At 43.0% G+C, this 18,673-nt stretch overlaps 1 protein-coding gene and 1 long non-coding RNA gene across 3 annotated transcripts in view; one reads left to right on the top strand and one right to left on the bottom strand.

Moving 5' to 3' along the window:
- LOC146797757 (leucine-rich repeat and fibronectin type III domain-containing protein 1-like protein) overlaps positions 1 to 18,673 on the bottom strand; it is a 379,158-nt gene that overhangs the window by 313,769 nt on the left and 46,716 nt on the right. The window lies entirely within an intron of this gene.
- The window catches only part of LOC146797756 (uncharacterized), an 84,284-nt gene continuing 80,321 nt past the window's right edge, over positions 14,711 to 18,673 (top strand). Inside the window, exon 1 of the long non-coding RNA XR_014968527.1 lies at positions 14,711 to 14,749. This is a non-coding gene — a long non-coding RNA (uncharacterized LOC146797756). The remainder of the gene's footprint in view (positions 14,750 to 18,673) is intronic.

The raw sequence follows: 18,673 nt of genomic DNA, 5'->3' as shown, positions 1-18,673 counted from the left end.
AGCAGTGGCCTGAAGGCACTGGTCCAAGAAACCCTGTTCCTGAACTGGCCAGTGTGCAGGGTGGCCATGACCCCAGTGGCCCTCAGGTATTGTCAGAAAGCAGGACCCCAGTCACTCCTCATCTGTGAGTGACTCGAAGAGATACTGGGTATCACCCAACATGTCATCTGCATCACCCCACTGCAGGACATCCTGGGAGGCTTAACAATTGCTCCTGCATATATTTTGTGACTTTGCTTGCATGAAAAACACAAGTAACCTACCACGCTGACCTTCCCAGCGAATTGTCCCACTAATTTAGTTGCTGGTTTTGGATGAGACCAGATTGGAGTAGTCCTTGTTTAGTTCACACTTGGTAATGAAAAGGAGACTGGGCCCAGGCCGTGGTTGACTTTCCAAATTAGTTGACATTTTAGTGCCACTTTGACTCTCCCAGGCTGTGGTGGGTGGAGCCCTTGATGCAAACACTGAACTCACTGGTCTAAGCTACCTTTTGTTCGTGGTGTCTCGCTCTGCGGCATTGGCAGTGGCACATCCCTGAGAGGACCTTTGCCTATAATGGTGCTGCTGTTAAGCTCTTCTCCTGTAGGCCTGAGACCTCCTCTCAGCTGTTTCCAGTTGTATTAAGGGGTACAAAGGAGGTACATGACCTCATTTGCTTTCGATGCACAGCTTGAGCATGTAATCCACTCCAACCTTGAGGCGCAGGACTAGGTGTCTTAACATCCAACCTTAGCTGCTAGAGTCTGCTGGCTGCGCATCATTGAGTCTGCTATTGATGCTGCTACAGTGACTTGAACATTTTCTTTTTTAATCTGTGCTAGGTAGTCCCCCGGGGGCTGGGGAGGGGATTTCATTCCCTGGGAAGAGGCTGTCCAACAATCCTGGGAGGGACAGCACCTCATTCACTGAACTCACTGAAGTTGACCAGCCAGTGATTGGAAACTGTTCCTAGAGGTTTGGTAGGGACCCAGCGCAGTGCCGTCTTAACGCATGGGTACGCTGGGCAGATGCCCGGGGGGCCCACGAGCATAGGGGCCTCATGCAGACCGGAAATCAACACTCATTTTCCATTAAACATTTTCATTCCTGTAAGTGGTTGTAGGCAGGGCCCAGTTAACTGCTTTCCCTGGGGGCCGATAATGCTTTTAAGTCTTCCCTGTCCCAGCAGCAAGAATGTTCAAGCCGTTGATTTCTACAGGTGACCAAGCACCTGCCTTCTTCAATTTGTGTGACTGCTGGAGAGTTACTGCACGGCTGCTTGCTAGCTACTATCTATGCCTGCACTCATCTGTTCTCAGCACCACCAGGGGACCTGAAATAAGTCTCAGTCTAATTACCTGGTGTGGTTACAAGCCTGCAATAAAAAATGTTTTTCCCCACAAATCACTTGTGCGCACCCTCTCACAGAAGCACGTGGATTCTCTGTCACCATTACCAGCAATCACTATGCCCTCACTTTTCCATCATTTCTGCTCTGAGTGGAGCTCGAGCCTTACAATCTTACATAATACGTCCACCTACCGACAAGGAGAGCCAATTAACAACACCATGCATTGATCAGTGTGCACAGGATCTGTGTGCACAGGGGTGCACTCCAAGTTAATATTGAATGATAGACTGTTAGTGTCCAGTGTGGAACTATCAGGGCCCCTGTAAAAAATCAGCGTAAACCCTGGCAAACAGCTCAGCCGCACCCCCAACCCCCCCCCCCCCCCCGGGAGGGAGGGGGGCGGGTGAACACTTTGCCAGGGCCGGTTTTGGTACCCAGTCCGGCCCTGGGAACTATATATGGATCAATTATTTGAATGTCTTTTTATTTGCGAGTACCAGTAATTTGTTTGTGTTCTTTCTATTTCTTCTGCAGGCAGGGCCGGCTTTAGGGCAGTGCGACTGGTGCAGCTGCACTGGGCACTTACATGTGGAGGGGGCCACTGACCCCGGAGGGGGGCGGGGGTGCGTGCTGTGTTTAGCAATAATAATTGGAGAGAGGAGCAGCATTTTTGCCAGGTGGTAGTGAGAGAATCCGAGGAGGAGGTCATGGGGAGTGGGGGGCGCCAAAATTGATTGTAGCACCGGGAGCAACCAGCGCTAAAACCGGTCCTAACTGCAGGACTGGTCGTGCCATGGTGTGTTGTGTGAGGTCAGTTGTAATTTCCTGATCAGAAGATCCCACTGTTTGTTATCTACAGACATGTGCCACGGTCCCAGCGCTCCACTAACTTTTAATGATGTTGATATTGGTATTTATTTAAGGAAACTAGAAGGAAGTATATTTTACTCACCAAACGACTGCAGTCTGATTTGGGAGTTCACAGCCCCGACAGATACTATGCAAATTTTCTTTTAGTTCACCCTTGTTTTCTTCAAAGCGTGTCACTTCCTTTCTCTGGCTTTCTCATTGCAGTTTGTTAATTTCGAGGAATTACCGCCTCGTGTTTGGTTGCTCGGATACATTCTACTGAGATAACGCAGCTTTTCCGCTTCATTCTATGTGAGAGGGCTTAACTTCACTTTCCCTTTTGTTCCATTCCCTAACCAAGCAGGTGTTTCTTCTTTAGCCTTGACTCTGTGCGTCACCACACTCTCCATTTCACCTGTATGGTCGCTTCCTTATTCACAACCTAATTGTTCTTCACAAAGTATTTATTGTTTGGTCTATCCATACTCATGTATTGCCTTTTGTCCTTCATTGGACTCTTGGACTCTTTTTTTGTTGTTTACCTTTTCTTTGCAACTTGCCCTAATTCTAGCTGCAGGATTTCTTCTCCTTGTTACTGAAAACTGTCCTGTGGCTAAATGTTGAGGAGAGGAGTCTACCCAGATCAGGTTCATCACAGTTTTCCTCTAGGATACTCTATTTTGTTACTGTTAATGTGCACTCTCTTTTGTAATGTTTTGCCTCTCAATCACCTCCTTTGCTTGTGAATTGTGTCAGGCTGTTGTGTTTTCCTATGATCTCCTGCAATTCTCTATCTGTGTCGGTCTTGCTTTATCAGCTTCAACCTCCTTGATGCAAGGGATCCCTGTACTGGCTCATGGAGATTTGTACTGCTTTCCATTTCCCCATGTACTGTCTGTATGTAGCATTGATAGATAATCTCCAACTATGTTCATGTGCCCTGACCAATAACCTGTTTTAAAATATTTTATTGTAGAGGTACAGACCAACTTGATAGTCTTGCCATAGAGTGCACCAACAAAATCTCTTTTTACACTTAAACTAATGGATTTCTTTTTTTAGCTTCAAGTAGACCCTATAAATATGTTCTTAAGTATGCCCTTGCCTTTAAGATCACTAACGCTTCGCTCTCCATTACAGAGTACTTGCTCTCTGCTCCGATAACTGTTCTTCATACGGATGCTGAAGTTACCTATTGATCTCTGGTCTATCCCGGTTAAAATAACATTAATTCAATGGCTATTGGCATCCAAGGTCAATGTCGTTTTGCACTTATGTGACGCCAATGTAAGTGCAGTGAGGGTAATGCTCTTGCTCAGTCCACTCATATGGGGCACTTTATTTTTCAACTCCTTGATGTCCTCTCATATGTGTATCCTAATCTTAACTCCCTTATATTTATCATCATGCGGGCTAAATTACTACTGCACTTCTTCAGGCTTTGGTACGATTACTTTTCACTATCCTTTTCAGACTCATGAGCTGCACTTGAAACACAAACTTACTTTAGGATTGATTTTAACCCTTCATATGATACAATATGAGCCGAATGGCTTGTATATCTACCTTTATAATGGATTTCATTGGTAATCCTGCATTTTTGAGTTCCATCGAGTACTGATGTTGTTTAACTTTGTTTTACTTTTGAGTCTTTCCCCAAAAAATTATATTATGGTGGAGTATCCTTCCTGTGTTCTCTAACTGCAGGGCTTGGCTTGATGACGTCTAAATGTATTCACCCAAAACTTGAGATATGACCCCAATAACAAGTTGTTCTTTTGGAAACCAAACTATTCACACTTGCTTGTAAATGAACGCAATACCAAGAAGGCGTTGTGATCAAAGTATTTTGGACATGGTCAATCACTCATGGACTCTAACCTTGCTACTCTACCGGACTATTATATTGAATTATGTGAAAGAAGACATATAGCACTTTATGAAACATTTTACTGAATAAGTAAAAAGATATATACCAGCTAAGGGGTCACTGAGAGGTCAGATATTGGGTCGTTGAATACAAGGCAATTTGTTGAAATGCTATTATAATGTCTAATGTTTAAAGAATATCTGCTACACTCATATTTGACATAATCTCAGAATTATTTGGGATGAGGTGCTGATCCACCCATTAACCACTGTTAAAATATGTTAAGTCAACACACAATCTTATCATTTTGTCAGTGTTCTTTGGAAACTCCAATAGATTCAAGTCATATCCTGATATACTCGTGTCAATTTTTCTAATTCTTCTTTCAAATTAATTCTTTGGGTTTAATGTAACTTTCTCATCGTGTGTGTCACTAGATTGGCTTGTTTTTAACAGTTTGAAATCGTAGTTTTCCTAAACTGTCTAAAATGCTTCTGAATTCATACAAACTAATAAATCCTCTTCTACTGTTTGGTACCTTATGAGGTGCTCACCCAATAATATGATGGTTTTTCCAATAAAGTAAATTTGTCCCTTAAAATATGAACCCTGATAATCTTTCTTTGCTAAAAGAACAATTGATGGACAGAATGCAGAACAATGTCATACATTCACCCCAGTACAGAGATCTGGGCCTAAATCCATAGTTTTTTTGCTCACCATGCCATTCCAGTTTTGACCCAGCCATATGCAAATCAGTCTTGACCCTGCGCCCAATGGGAACAGTCGAGCCCGAACTGCCAGGCCAGGTCCTCCCTGGACTGGAAACAAGCATCCTAGGACAGGTTTCGGGCTTCCAGCTATCCATCTTGTATGCGACCTGTGCATGCTTTATCTTTGAGACATCCCCATCAATTCCCAACACAAATTGTGGTCCCTCAGTATTTCTTTCTCGACGTGTAATATCAAGCTCTTCATTGCAAGTCGTGCGGGGATCCGGATTGTTGGGCAAACAGCCTTGTGTGGTAGAAGTAGGATTTTAAGGTGTGCAGTAGATACTGCGCCCACTGATTTTTCCCCGAACTAATTTCACTCAAGAAAAAGGTGCACAGAGAAATAAAATCATCATTCTGAAATTTCTGACGCCAGAAGAGTAAAATACATACAACACTACCACATTGTCACGAATTCTGGGGTGCGGAACTTGGAATGTTGTAGTAATACTGTTCCTGGGAAATACTGCTCCCTTCTGTATGAGGATTTACCAAATGTGGTATTGCTGCATCAAGTATCTTGTAATCACCCAAAGTCTAACTTTCATTCTCATCGAACATTACGCAGTTGGTTCTGCTTCCATACAATCTAGCAAAGTACCTCATCTCATGAGGGTTGCTAAACTGGTATTAAATGAAAATGGAAGACATTTTGTTTACAAAGTGGTTGTTGTGACTGCAACTATAACACAATGCATTTTAACTTTGCTTCCCATCAGGTATTTAGGTCTGGCTTGACAGGGCAGTTGTCTTCAAAACCTGTGGTTATCAATTCTCAGAACTATACAGAGAGTGTATCTCTTTCACCTCATGCTATTGGCAGTTTGGGGTATCACTCCGCCTTCTACGAATTGGCTCCATTGGAATTCTTGAGGGAGGATCTGACATCTGAAAGTAAATTCAACTACCACACTATTTGACACGTTCAATTCTTTATCTTCAATATACATTCTATACAGAGCGCAATCCTGTCTTGCTACTTTTCTCAACCAATGGCAAAGACAAGAGTTCAGGCTTTCATGTGCAATTTGTGCTTTCCTGAGTATACATTTATTATCACATTAATTCCAGATCTCTTGGCTTTGTCAGAGTTTGTTTTTTAATCTCCTTCCTACACGTGTCATCTGGTTCTCCCTAGGAGCCTGCTTGTGGTTTATCTCACCTTCTTTGGCAACTTCATCTGACTTACATCTATACCCCTTTTTTATGTTTCGTTTACAGACTTTACAGCAGTTGCTATGTGCTGTGCAATTGCGTAGCATCCACCAGTTACAGACCCCTGCTTATCCAAGGCCTTGCAGGAATGTGTCACGTAACTTCATCTATCAAAATGTAATCTAAAATGTTTACAACATGCATTGTGATGCTAACCCACTAAATATTGAATCATTTGTCTTCTCTCTTTCTCTATAATTTTTTTATACAAATTGTAACTCGCTAGTCCTACACTTTTATAGGTCTAAAATTTTTAATGTATTATCCCCATTGTTATTCGGAATATATCTGTGTCTTTATTTTGTGGTATTTTATTTATCCTTTAACTTAAACAATGCCAAATTCAATAGCACATTTTTCACTGTAAATGTGAATTGGTACACCCAATTGGCAAGTACTTTTACACCCCATTTAGGAGTTAGTATATGGTATCAGTGGTAACCCAGGGCAGGTATGTAAAAGGGGCATCAGGGATGCAGCACTTATTGTGCCACCCTGAGTGACCCGAGTGAAACCAAAGGCTGCAGGTCTGCCATGTTAGCCCTGCATGAGCAGCTTGCCTGCTTGAGTTTGACCCTGCCCACACCATGTATGACAGGGTCACCTCACTGTATTAAATATAAGTCAGTCACCCTTAAGGTAAGCCTTCCATAGCCCATGGAGTAGATAGCATTATACTATATGTGTGGAAATATATGTGCAGGCATATACTCCCTGTGGTAGAGTTCTAAACTTAATTCTACCGCTAGTGATCGGCCCTCTATAGGGTAACATGGGATGGACACTTGACATAACCCAGATATCCAGCTTCATTAAGGAACGGTCAATTTCTTTCATGTTTGGTGTCAAACATCGTGCTTTTTAACCCCTGACAAACTAGCAAGGATCTAGGTGGCACTTTAGACAGTGCCCACCAAGTTAACCCAGCGTTCACATGCCTTGATGGCCTTTTTGTATGGTTTGCCGCAAGACAGAGATCTGACCTCATGTTGGGGAGTGTGTGCCTCTCCCAGAGGTCAGAAATAAAGACCTGTGAGTGCAGGAGGTGACACCTCTGCCCACACAGGATGGCTAGTGAAAGGACCCATCACAGCGGTGAACCTCGAAGCTTCACCTGTGCTGCTAGACAAAGGAACTTGTCCCCCTCTCAAGGACACAGCATTTCCCAGCCCCAGGCACTGTTTTTCGCAGGCAGGCAGGCAGGCAGGAAAATTAGCTATGGAGGAGGTGTACGCCTCCACAAGGTTGACCACCCCTCTAGGTTTTAGCAGCTGAAGTGTACAGCTGAGGATGTTTTGGCCACCTTTAATTTAGGCTAGAAAGCAGTTTTTGACACATTTTAGCGACAAGAAAAGAAACAATCCCCTTGACCAGACAATATGTTTTCAGTGTGCAATAATCAACAATACATCAAAATACCATATTCAATTTTTACATTCAAATAGTATTTTATTAAAAAAGATTTTTGTGAGATTAAAATTTAAAAAAACACATATGAAATCACAAATATAACCAATCAAACACTTTAAAATACAGTTCATACAATACAGAGGAAAGTTGATCTGCTCAAATTACAAATACCTTTATATAAAACAAATTCTGGGCACACGTAATGGATAAACAATTGATACAATGATGAACAAATATCTTGAAGTCGAGACCGGTGGTTCCGTTAGAGCAGTTTATGTCAGAGATATTTGTGAGAAAAACAACAACGCCAGCTGACACGTGCTTCGTCAGCAGGTCAATGCCTGTGACTCTTCAGGGCTGAAAAAGCGTTATGCGTCATTCGGTGAACCAGTGATAATTCCGACCCGGGGAATGGGTATGCATATGAGCCGGTGGTTAGTAAAGTAGAAAACTGGCATACACGGGCGGGTGCGGACGTGCGATGGCGGGGCCTGTAAGTGCAGGAGCCAGCATGTGCTCGTCTCGATCTAACGAAGGGGAGCTCCCCTTCGTTAGATCATTGTATCAATTGTATCAATTGTTTATCCATTACGTGTGCCCAGTATTTGTTTTATATTTGTACTGTTTGGGTTTTCAACTCAGACTCTTTCAGAGGTTTGGGTCCACCTCTGTACTGGCGGCACCGTGAAGCATCAGATCTTCATTTCCATTTAAACTAACTTTGGTATCCTGCTTGAGGGCCATAGTCTTTGCTTTCTCTGAAACCCCTCGCTGAAAATAAACAAATACCGTTATGACCAGCATAACCGAGACAACAACATATGTAAGACACAACACCTTGTCATTTACTATTGCACATCGTGTGGAATGAATACTTTGAAACACAGCTAGTGATACATTGATCTAATCTGTATCTACACGTCTATGTTGGTCCTTAGATTGTGCCTGAAGAAGCGTTGACGAGTTTCGATGGTTTAAATTTATAATCCCATCTTTTATAAAAAAAACAAATGAAAGGAACGAGGATGATTCTAATTCATGAATGATCAAGGAGTTGCTACGTAAACAAAAAGAAGAGTGAGTGACTGAAAGTGATCAATAAGCAAACGCATAAACCCTACTTTTGAGGGGAGTGAAACCAGGATTGACATTTGAGAAAACATAATCATTGTGTCTTGATAAAGATGGGATTATATGTTTAAACCATTGAAACGCGTCAACGCTTCTTCAGGCACCATCTAAGGACCAACATAGACGTGTAGATACAGATTAGATCAATGTATCACTAGCTGTGTTTCAAAGCATTAGTTCCACACGATGTGCAATAGTAAATGACAAGGTGTTGTGTCTTACATGTGTTGTTGTCTCGGTTATGCTGTTCATAACGGTATTTGTAATTTGAGCAGATCAATTTTCCTCTGTATTGTATGAACTGTATTTTAAAGTGTTTGATTGGTTAGAATTGTGATTTCATATGTGTTGTTTTTAATTTTAATCTCCCAAAAATCTTTTTTAATAAAATACTATTTGAATGTAAAAATTGAATATGGTATTTTGATGTATTGTTGATTATTGCGCACTGAAAACATATTGTCTGGTCAAGGGGATTATTTATTTTCTTGTTGAAAGTACCTCATTTCCCTTGATACTAGTAAGGGGTCCCTCTCTGTTTTTTACACGTTTTAGTGACATACAGCCACCTTATGTAGTCACTACAGGGGCAGATTAGCTGCAGTACTAGATGCCCATTGGCTACTAGTCCTCACACCCACTAACACCACCTAGATCCAGGATTTATGGGGCACCCCTAACACCAGAACCTCAGATTTGACATGATATCAAGAAGAAATCTGTTTTCACAACAAGGCAGGACTGCACGAAGAGAGGCGCTAAGCTCTAAGCTCTGCATCTGTGGCAGCCACTCTGCACCCGCAGGATTTCGACTTGACCAAGACAAGAGACTGGTTCCAAAAGGAAGGTGAACACCTCTTCAAACTCTAGGCTTCACAAGAACTTCCTTGGGCTAGAGGAACTAGTCCCCTTCAGTTGACAGGCACAAACTGCTAAGTCCATGACCTTGAAGTACTGTCTACCGAGCAGTCCGGCGTGGCCACTCAAAAGTGACTGAGCAGGTGGCTTCTGGGAACTGTAGGCCCAACCCTCAGTGAGGCTCAGCTTTCTACAACATTACCCTGGTCCTCTGGAAGATTTCCTCAACTGCAGTGCTTGCAGTTATCAAGGCTTATTGGTGGTCAGTCTGACTACTACCTGCCTTATTTGATGCTTCAAGAGAAGGGATCCACCTGCATGAACAACCATCCACTCCTGTGGCTCCATCGTAAAGATCTTGCATTTGTTTTCACCCTCTCTTGGCACGCCTGCCAGCACTCGTTGTCGCTGATCCACGGATAGCCAGTAACACCTCTGCACTTGAGTCTGCTGAGGCAGGTAGATCTGATCTGCCTGGAAACTCCTAGGCCAAGGCCAGCACCTTGCTTAGGTTCCAAAGAGTTTTGCTCAACTTGCCCCACAAGTCCTTTTTTGCTAAGGTAGCCATTTAAAGACAGTGAGCCTCATTGACAGCTCCGTTTGAGAGCTAAAATGCACCTCTGCACCCCGCTCCCCTGAGCCAAGTAAAATTGTGCTAGTTGTTGTGAACTGGTCTAGGGACTCACAAGACCTTATCCCTGAGTGGGTTCCATTGAACTTACTCTCTAAGTAACCGATTGCATATATGTGTTTTCCCATTCACTGCAATGGTAATGTTTTACACTGCCAAAGTAATGGTTTATTTAATGCTTTAAAATCGATAACTCCAGTTATCCTGTATGTTTCAGTTTTGTTTTGGTGCTAAAAATCAGCTGTATTTTTATAAATTGGTGTTGGATTTCTCTCTCTTTTTTTTTGTTTTGAGTTTTATATAGAGCAAACTAGATCCGAGAAATCGGGTACCAGAGCGCTTTACATGAGCACCAGTTTCGTTATAGAAGAACACATCAATTTGTGTTAGGCATGGGGAGATTAAGTGGTTTGCCCAGAATCACAGGATGTTTTTGCATTGTTGCCGAGACTCAAATCCGGTTCCCCAGCTTCGAGGTCGGCCACTCTAGCCGTAAGGCTACATCCTCTCTACTCGTATCAATTACTTGTCGTCCATGTTGTTGATGTAAAATGCTTAACACATGTTCCTCTAAGTAGCCTGTCTGCTCATTGCCACTCCACCAGGACTGAGAAAGGTGTACGAGAGAGTACCCGGTGTCCATGTTTAAGTATTGTGCTAGTATTGCATGTTAAGGCACCCCTGCCATACCGCATAATTCTTTCAACTTGCAACATGGGCTATCCCCCCAAAAAGTACTGGGACCATCACCCTCCAATGCTCCCAAAGGTCATGGGATGCTGTGCCATCAACAAGAATGTTAGGGGCATTACAAGCCTTAAATCTCAGAAAAGAGCTCTATATGGTATACGTGTCAAATGGATACTCCACCTTTGTGCCCTCCCCAATTCAATCACCTTAGTAGTGACCAAACTAAATTATATCTGAGGTTCCACTAAATATCTGTATTGGTCATACACTAAGCCATCAAACTATATAATGTCAACTATTTCATTATTAATAGATGGCAAAAACCACTGCTCAGCATAAGCTTCAAAGGGCTTAGCTCGACACATTATACTGTGCTTTTTTTAGGTTTTCTTAATATTTGCTAAATAAGGTGCCAGCAAATCTGATGAGTCAGGTATGGGATATCTCTAAGACACAGGAACAGCAAGCACCGAAATGCCATTTACGAAGACTGACAGGCGGTTGCATCATGAAGGACAGCCTCTGGTGTAATTAATTCCCTAGGATTATTTCTCGCAGTCATCATTCAAGCAGAGCATGGATCCTCACTTCTTAGGCATTCTATGTGGAGTGGCGCATCCACAAGATAGCTCCCCTCTTGTCTGCACAACACCCTCATGTTTCACTCCTAATTCAATCAATGATGAATGCACGCACACCTAACTTCACCAGCAATCATGGGCAGAGGTTGCATGGGGCGTGACATTTCCTTTGCCAATGGGATGCACACCCCGCATCTGCCCTCCTCAACTCTGTCGGCAATGACGGGCTTGCGAAATGAGGGTTGGTCTTGTGGTTGTGATGACAAAAAGCAAGCCCTCTTGTAGCACGCCTCGCCTCGTCGCTGTCGGCGAAGATGGGTACAGACTGTTTGTGAAACCATCTATCCATGGCATTATGCATATCGCTTTCTTCTGTCACTCCCAGAAGCAGCAGGATCCCTCTCACACAAAGGTGGCAGGTGGCTCTGAGTACAAGACAAAAGACAACACCAGACAATAGGCAGCATACAACGCAATCCCTCGATAACCATCTCTTCCTTCAACAAAGCTATATTATTCCGAGCCGCGACAGTGCACACAGCATGACAACTGAGCATCCAGCAGACTACACTACTATTATGAATAAAGATGCAATGTCCTCATTAGTGAACAAAGCATTTCTTTATATGAGCGAACGAGCTGAGTGATGGGCCCTTCATTCTCTCTATCAGTTGAGCACATCACCAGATGATGAACATTTCACAACAAAAGTAGACTAAATGTGCAGGTACCTGGAAGATTGAAAAAAGTTGAAGACAGACCTATAAAATATCTGAGGGTAAAACAGGATATCAGGTCTGAAGTCTAGTTACAGTGTCATGTCAAGGATTTAGTGGGCTCCGGGCAAGAAATATTTTGGGGGCCCCTGTTCGATCAACTTTGAATATTATTACCCAGTTTCAAGCCCAATGATTCCAAACAATAATGAATTATGAGTTAACGGTTGAGACAGGGAAATAGACATAAAATAGACAGAGGTAAGTGATGAAGATTACCTTCTCAGGAAGGTGGGGTCCTGGGCAACTGACCACTTTGCCCACGCCTCTGAGTCTAGATATGCAGTTCCAGTTGGAACTCTTTCTGCCCAAGTTCAAGAAAAACAATTCCCAAATGATCTAGGAATTCCAGCTGGGGCTTTTGAGGCTCTGTTCAACCTCGCAGTTCTAGGTTGGGTGTAGCATTTAAAACCCAGAATTTCTATTTCACTCCATCAGTTTAAGCTTGAGTCCCATAGTTCAAGTCTCACCTTGAGTCCCATAGTTCAAATGTAACCTTGTAGTTCCAGTCCGCCTTCCTTCAAGTCTGGGACCAACAAGTCTAATTCAGTCCACATATTCATCCCCAGTCTAGCAATTCCAGTTAAATCCATTGGTCAACTTCACTCAACCAGGCCGCAGCTCACTCCCTGGCTCATTCGCTCTTCTGTTTCAAAATCTAGCGTTCTGTGAATTGAACCCCAGCAGCAGCACGAGCCCTACACCACAATCTTACTTGGACTACAATAACACCACACAGCTATGCGCATTTTCAAATCCGACACTCGATCCCTGTATGTTTGCGCATTATCTAAGTTTTTGAGGTGGTCTTGGCTTCTAAGATCTAAAGCCCTCGCAACCCACATATAATGCAGATTATTTATTTATTTTTTTTCTTTTGACATATTGGCTTTTTTATATTTTCTCTTAATGAAATTGTCCTATTTATTCTGTCTATATGTACTTTTAAATTTTTATCTGTTTTGGATTACTGGTGATACTACTGTTTTATGATTAGTTTTGTGATTTTATTGTTGTTTATGTTATAAATGTATATGCTTTTAAGATATGCTTATATCGAAATAAAGCTTATTTTCATTCATTCATTCATACAATAACACCAAGCCCAAAGTTGCCTAAACAACCTCAAAACCACTAGAAAAGAAAATGCATTGTTCAAAGAGGAATAGGGCAATGGTGTACCGCAGGTGAGAATAGATCAAAACAAGAATATATCATGGTTTTAAACAGATTTCAGTATACTAAGTAATGTGATCAGATCTGTGTGTCTTTGAATAATTGATTCCTTGCGATTTCTGTAGGTGATGTGAGCTGATGAGTCGAAGATGATGCGGCTCAGCCATGTTTAACAACTTCATTTTCAATGGTTAAATGTGCCCTTTCACTCTTGACACCTGAGAACCATTTGTCTTTTTGTGTGGCATTTGAGATTTAGCACTCCTTTGGAGTTGATGTCCTCCTCCTCTCAATCTAAATCTCTCTCTCCTCAGCCCTTAAGTCCCAGTAAAACCTTGGTCCGCCTTACGACTTCCATTTGATTCTATCCCCATAAATCCAATTCCTCTCTTCTGCTGCCAGCAGAGACCATTGCTGCCTCTCAGTATCCCTCTCTCTCCACCTGCCTCTCTCTCACTGCCTCCATGTCCATCCGCTGCCAGCCCCTGCCAGTATTGCCAATGTCTGTAGAATTGGGCTGACATTTGGAAAGTCAATAGAGGCGGGCAGCCATCTTGGAATGTTATTTTGTATAAGTTGAAGATGACCTTCACTTTGCATGTAGGCACAACAAGATGGTTCATGTTGGAATAGTATAACATTAAGTAGACATAATAACATTGTTAGAGTATTCCAAATGGCTGTCATGTTACATCATGACGCATCATGATGGCAATCCTGGAATCTTATTTTGTATACTTGATGGATATTATGCTGCATCAAGACACAATCAGATGATCATCTTGGAAGTACACAAAATACCATTCCATGACAGCCCCCCACCGCTGTGCCAATGCGGTTGCAGTTCTTCTCATACCGGGAAAGCCAATAGCAGAGAAACAAACAAGCATTTCCAATGCAAAACCAATTAGCTTTGCCAATGGCTGCTCATTAATTTGTTCTCCCTTTCACAAAGAGAGACCCCCCCTGCTGTCCCTTCTCACAGTCTTGTTCCCACTTCTTTCTGAATATTCTGTCTTGGCATTATCCCTAATCCCTTCTTCACCCACCGTGTCTGTATGTGATTTTAAAGTTCTTCCCAACCTCCTTTATTTAACTAGCTGTTCCTTTTCCTGCATAATAAAACTTGTAATATGCATATAGACTGACAGTCATGTAACAGACACACACACACACACACACTGATGTGAAAGCTGTCAACAAGAAAAACACACACAAAATCAGACTTGAGATGTGTATGAGTCATGACGTTACAGTGGCCACATCATTACCACACATGTGTTCGCATGCACACGGCGACCATTTTTTTTCAATTTACAGTTCAAGCATTGTGGGCTTCAATTTTGGGGGGGTGCGGGGGGGGGGGGGTAAATTTAATAAGTATAAAAGGGTGCCAAAACACTTTTTTCTCTTTTTAGATAGAAACTGCCTGACTCGGCGATGCGGCGAGCGCAAGGTAAGTGGTTTTATTTATTTATATATTTTATTTTTACTATCCTGTCATATGTCGACTTACACCATCCACCCCTGCCCCACCTCGCTACCTGCATAGGCCGTGACTGTTTAAGTCAATGTTAGCATGGGTAAAAATGTCAAAATAATGAAGTAATACGGCCAGAAAAAATTTGCTACATAGAGCCACTTGTTTTGCCTTTGCTTCTATCATAAATTAGTGAACCCTGCCACATAATTTAGTCCTCTTTTGACACCCAATTCCAGTGGCCCTATCTACGCCCCGGATAGGAAGTGGGAGTTTTACATTGTGACAGGACAGTGATTCATTTCTGCTGCCGGCCAGTTTCACAGATGGCTTGCTTCTAGGACAGAGCATTGCCATGCAACTGCAGGTCGGTTGCCCACAAACTACTATTGCTTAGGTGTGCCACAATAATAATGCGTGAAATAGTCTTATGTGTGTCTTGCACACCTACATTTGTACACACCAAGAATAACGTACAATTGTTAATGTGCTATTAGCCCTGTTTCTTGCGCACCCTGCTGAGATTGGTTAACTCACACCCTTTCCCCGATGACAGTCCACCTTTAACAATTACCAACTCTTCTCTCTGCTGGGAAGGAAAACTGTGTTTTTTTTCTTTTATATTCAATAGATTTCCATTCCGCACTCTGAAATGGATCTCTTCTCAGAGTCTGCGGTCATCGCTGCCGAGAAATCCGTAATTCTAGCCACCTCGGAGCAGGTTATTTAAAACTAAAAACTCAAGAGCCGTGGTAGGGCAGAGTCAGCACTGAACTCATTGGGGCAAGATGAGAGGAAAGAGGACAGCTGGCCAACCGCAAAATAAATCAAACACTAAATACGAGGCGCAGCCACCATATTTGTGGGTGATTGATGTTGGATGAAGAGCCAGCCAGTGGTTTCTTAGTTCCTTTCAGTCTGGGCTCTGAGAGCTTGCATCAGCACGGTGGCGGCTCCTCTGCTAAGGCGGAGGAGCGTCGCCCCACTGCTCTCGCAGCAGTGTAAAAGGAAAAATAAAACGATAATAACACACATCAATATCATTTATTTATAGTATCTTGCAGCCAGGTTAGGGCGAGGCAGGGCTGGGCTCCTGTGACGCCACAGGGAGGAGGAGTATTTGCTGCGCCTTAAGTACACATGACGGTTTGACCGGCGGTCTTGGGCCGGCCAAACCATCATGCGCACTTAGCATGTTCTCCACTGGTCTGTAATGCACAGCCTGGGCGGAGAAATTGCACAGGCTGTTAGTCCCCGTTGGAGCGCCAAACCACGGCGCTCAGACCTATCATGACGCTGCTGTGATGGGGACAGCAGCGTCATGATTGGCTGAGCCTGGATACTGCTGGGAGCCAGGAAATCAGTAAGGACGAAGAAGAGGCTGCAGCTGGTGACTGGCAAGGAGCAGGTAAGTCTTTTTTTGTTTTCAAACCCCCCCTCCCCCCAGCGTTTCCTACCAGCTGCCACTAACGGCACCAGTGCCAGCGAAGCTACTATTCATATTGATCTTCTATTTGGGAAGCAAAGCTGGTCCACGAATGATAACTGATAGATTGAAGTCGAGGCACTCGTGTAGGCCACTCAGTAAAGCAGATTGTCTCCACAGGGACCTGAGAAGCTCAACCAATGTTTCCAGGGGGTTGTTTTACGGCCTTTCCTCAACACACCGACTTAGGAGAAGTATTTTATAAGTGTGATCCAAACTGAGAAATAGCAGTAGGCTCCTCAACTGTAGCACATCTGAACAGCGAAAAGTGGTTGGCGACTTTGCCGTTACCTGTTTAGGGATATGTAGGTTGGGTGTTGCATGAGTATGGGTGAGTCACAAAGTGAGAAAGCATGTGTGCTTTCCTTTGTGTGTGGATGTCTGTGTATGCAGGTGTTCATTTATTAGTACATTGGAGTGTATGACTTTGCCAATGCATGAATGTGTGCATGAGTGTGTCTAAATGAATGTGTGTGTTGTATTCATATGTGCATCTATGAGTGTGTTGGAGTGTCTGACTATGTCAATGGCTGTGTCTGTGCATGTTTGTGTGTGTTTCATGGAAGCTGTGATGGAACAGTACGTTATAATGGAGGTGTAAGTGTGCCTTCTTAATAAATGTGCTGTGTTACTCATTATCTGTTGTGTAATTTTTATGCCAATTGTCTCTGGTATGTTGTATACAAATCCTCCCCCAGTTTATATGACAGTTTGAAGCTATATCAGTTGATGAAGGTTTGCTGTTAGCGCTTCATTGTTGCTTGGAACCCTCTGCGAAGTGTAAGTTTTTGAAAATGTTGTACCTTTGTTGTGGCTCCTTGTGGTGTTTATTACACTGAGTCCTAGTGGTTAGGTTGCAGGAGACCCAAGTTCTAATCCTGTCTTTCTCACTTGACCAATATTCTGTGATCCAATTCATAGATCCCTATCCCTTTCTTCATTTATCTAAGATATTTGGACGACTAGAAACCAACCTAGCACAAGTATTAAAGGCACAATAAAAAAAAGCTTAGCCATACTGTTGGGATTGGTTGTGTCAAGAGGTGTTGCAGTATGGCGATATACAAGAACGTTCATTCAGTCTGAACGATGGGATCTTCAGAAGATGGTGCACTTTAGCTCAGGGTCTGATCTCGTGTAGGTTGTATGTGGATCCTCAGACACACAAAGGTGGGTTCCATGTAGATCCTCTATAAGGTGCAGGTGACACCGAAGACCCTGGACACATTTGCCACACACACAACTGGACAAACCATTGGGTATATATGGCAACCCTAATGACCTTTTTTTTAAAATTCCCTGTCACTATTTATTTTCGACAGATTTGAAGGGACCCTATAAATGTTGCATTTTGTACCAAATTACGGCTGCGTGAAAATCCATAGTCAGACATGTCCTCCCTCTTAACACACGGCAGCGCCTGCTAGACAACATCCCAAGGCCATGTATGCCACTCTGGAAGCAGACGCAAACAATATGCGAGACTGTCACTATTGCAGCATGAAATGATAATATAAAGCAAAGGTAATTTGAATGAGAATATCTACCCCTCAGCACTTTCTCTAACCCGCTCCCGTCTCACCCTCAATCTCTCGCGAATACCTAAGAAGCCATTGAGTTATGCAGTGTGCTTTTTACAAGCCAAATATATATAAACACAATCAGTTCACCTCCATTAACTTCAAGGGCACCCCGCCAAATGCATCTAGCATCATCCTTTCCATGGAGAGTCAATAGGCTGAGGTGTACAGTGGCACTTCCAAATCTCCACCTGCCACTATGTGGACTTTAAGATACTGTTATGTTATGTTATGTTATGGTATGGTATGGTATGGTATGGTATGTTATTCTATCATTTTGTTAAATGTGCTGTTCCCTTAAAGGTGTGCTGGCGCTGAGAACTAGGGTGAATTTGAACAGCAGAGATTAGAGATAGTTTTTACGGAAGGAGAGTTTCTGCCCTTAAATGAGAGGGAGAGAAATCCAGAGTTTGGATGAAGTGATGGAGAAAGCTCAAGGAAACCACCAGCAGTCTGGCAGTAGAGGACCTGAGAGCTGGTGTGGGGGGCAGGGAATAAAGCTGAAACCATTTGCAAAAGTAGCCAGAGGCCGGGTGTCATTGGCTTTGAGCACTATACAGAGGGATTTTAATGCAATCATCTCAAAAATAAAGAACTATTGCTGAGTGTGCTATGGCATAGCGGCAGAAGATCGAAATGCAGTGTTATATATGGCCCTCATAGCCCACCATTCCTGAGAATAACTGGATTCTAAATGCAGTAATTTACTGCTATGAGGTAGCAACAGTGGGTAACAGAACTTCTTATGCATGGCTCCTCAATTACTCTTCTGCCCCTGGGTATCAGTTGAAAGCAGGAGCAGATGTTTTGGGGGTGTCATACATAATATAAAAT

This window comes from Triturus cristatus, chromosome 9 (genome assembly GCF_964204655.1).
Source record: "Triturus cristatus chromosome 9, aTriCri1.1, whole genome shotgun sequence".
NCBI classification, from domain to species: Eukaryota; Metazoa; Chordata; class Amphibia; order Caudata; family Salamandridae; genus Triturus; species Triturus cristatus.
Note: the sequence above shows the minus strand (reverse complement) of the source record. Positions and strands in the feature narration are given on the sequence as shown.